Here is a 3,041-nt window from a genome sequence, read left to right as displayed (position 1 = left end):
CAGAAACCTGGAGAATAAAACACGAGGAACCAGAACCCCGGAGAATAAAACACGAGGAACCAGAAACCTGCAGAATAAAACAGGAGGAACAAGGAGGTTGGTGATTATTCTTCATCTTTAGTGACTGTTTGTGGTACATAGGCTTGCAAAGCTTTAATCCTCTGAGGTCTGAGGGTGTTTTGGGGCTCTGGAGTAGTTTTGACATGCCCTGACATTTGTGCTTTTTGCAGTATCTTAAAAACATATTAATGACTAAAGTCTGATTACACTGTAATCAGCACAAACTGTGCTACAATAATACACGAGCAGCATGAAAATAGCCTACGTGTTTGTGTTTTTGAGAAAACATTTATGCGTGGTTAGTAAAAAATTTACATTTTTAAGTAATTAAAATAAGGCCATAAAACACATACATAACATTGTTCACAAGACTTTTGAGAACTGGATGTGGTAGACTAGAGTTTTAAAACCCATTAGCATCAAGTAATGTCTGGTACCAAAACTGTATTAATAGTCTTATATGAACCTAGAAGATGACTGAGCAAAGCCAGAGAAGAGCAGAAGCAGGAGACGAAGTGATGATGATAAAAAGAGCTAAGTTTATTGAAAAATCTTAGTTGCATATGTTTCAGTACTCAGACTTCATCTGACGAACACAAATCCAACAAGTAGTGTTTTACCAAACACAACAACATCCCATAAACCTTGAGTTTCCATTAACATTCCCTCTTATCTCTTATTCATTCAGACAAAACAGTTAATTAAACCTCACAATCATCAGATTAAGCAATGAAAATACATAAACAAGAAAAATAAATAAAAAAATATAAAAACATCATAAAAAATAAATGAATAATCAAATTATATAAATGGTAAATTATTTAAAAAAATTATCAAACAATAAATTACATAAATGGTTAACGATTCTAAATGATTATACGAATAACTGATTATAAATTAATAAAAAAATAAAATAAAAAGATAATTCAAATGTATGGTTGCTCTCTTGATGCAACACACAGATCCTCAGATCCCTCGTGTTGTTGATCAAACATATTTAATAGCTCTCCCTTTAGAAACATGATATTTGTGCCTATAATATTTAAAAAGTAATAATTTATGCCTGATGAAGGTCAGTGGACCGAAACTTTGCTTGTGCTTATAACAATAAATTGCAATATTTATCAAGTAATGATAGTGTGCGGCAATTGCATCTTTTTATATTTTGGAAAATTGGATTTTCTTACACACCTATCATTTTTTTCAAGTGTGCTGAGTTTGTGTTGATTGAAAACTAATAATTTGATCATCTAATAATCTTACGATCATCACACCTTAAGAGACACATTAACATCCACACTGGAGAGAAACTGTACACATGTGATCAGTGCAGCAAAACATTTTTGAGAGCTTCAGACCTGAAGCAGCACCTGAGAGTTCATACAAAGGAGAAGCCACATTCATGTCATTTGTGTGGCAAGAGTTTTTCATGTCTACGATATTTGAAAGTACATCAGAAAATACATACTGCTGTGAGAGAGTACATGTGCGTTGAGTGTGAAAAGACTTTTACTACAGCGCAGTGTTTAAAACAGCATGTGAGGATTCACACTGGAGAGAAACCTTACAAGTGTTCACACTGTGACAAGAGATTTGTTCATTCATCACATCTGAAAACACACGAGAGGATCCACACTGGAGAGAAACCGTATCACTGCACTGCATGTGGGAAGTGTTTCAGTCTTTCATCTAATCTACACAGTCATACAAAAAACAATCACAGTAAATAGATCATCTTCAGATCCAGCACTTTCAGATCTGATGCTGTGTCCTCAACAAATGTGACACAATAATGCATCGAGCAGTGAAATATCATCTGTATAAATCTGTCCTAACCAGACATTACAAGTGACATGACAAAGAAACATTATCTAAAGTTTTCACAGTGAATAAAGTTCATCTTCATCTTCAAAACCAGCAGATTCAACTGTGAGATTCAGATCAACTCAAAGATGGAGTTCCTCCCCAAAGAACAATGTCACAATGTTTTATTCTTGAATATCATTTTGCTTCGTGATATAAAATGGAATCACAGTGCTTTCTTATGAGTTTCAAATTATGTTCAATTGTCTATAATTCATATTTATCAATTGTAGATAACTGGATGTGGTAGACTAGAGTTTTAAAACTCATCAGCATCAAGTAATGTCTGGTACCAAAACTGTATTAATAGTCTTATATGAACCTAGAAGATGACTGAGCAAAGCCAGAGAAGAGCAGAAGCAGGAGACGAAGTGATGATGATAAAAAAAGTTTATTGAAAAATCTTAGTTGCATATGTTTCAGTGCTCAGACTTTATCTGATCAGCACAAATCCAACAAGTAGTGTTTTACCAAACACTATAACATCCCATAAACCTTGAGTTTCCATTAACATTCCCTCTTATCTCTTATTCATTCAGACAAAACAGTTAATTAAACCTCACAATCATCAGATTAAGCAATGAAAATACATAAACAAGAAAAATAAATAAAAAAATATAAAAACATCATAAAAAATAAATGAATAATCAAATTATATAAATGGTAAATTATTTAAAAAAATTATCAAACAATAAATTACATAAATGGTTAACGATTCTAAATGATTATACGAATAACTGATTATAAATTAATAAAAAAATAAAATAAAAAGATAATTCAAATGTATGGTTGCTCTCTTGATGCAACACACAGATCCTCAGATCCCTCGTGTTGTTGATCAAACATATTTAATAGCTCTCCCTTTAGAAACATGATATTTGTGCCTATAATATTTAAAAAGTAATAATTTATGCCTGATGAAGGTCAGTGGACCGAAACTTTGCTTGTGCTTATAACAATAAATTGCAATATTTATCAAGTAATGATAGTGTGCGGCAATTGCATCTTTTTATATTTTGGAAAATTGGATTTTCTTACACACCTATCATTTTTTTCAAGTGTGCTGAGTTTGTGTTGATTGAAAACTAATAATTTGATCATCTAATAATCTTACGATC

The sequence above is a fragment of the Sinocyclocheilus grahami genome, unplaced genomic scaffold (assembly GCF_001515645.1).
Source record: "Sinocyclocheilus grahami isolate Dianchi unplaced genomic scaffold, SAMN03320097.WGS_v1.1 scaffold3269.1, whole genome shotgun sequence".
Lineage (NCBI taxonomy): Eukaryota > Metazoa > Chordata > Actinopteri > Cypriniformes > Cyprinidae > Sinocyclocheilus > Sinocyclocheilus grahami.
Note: the sequence above shows the minus strand (reverse complement) of the source record.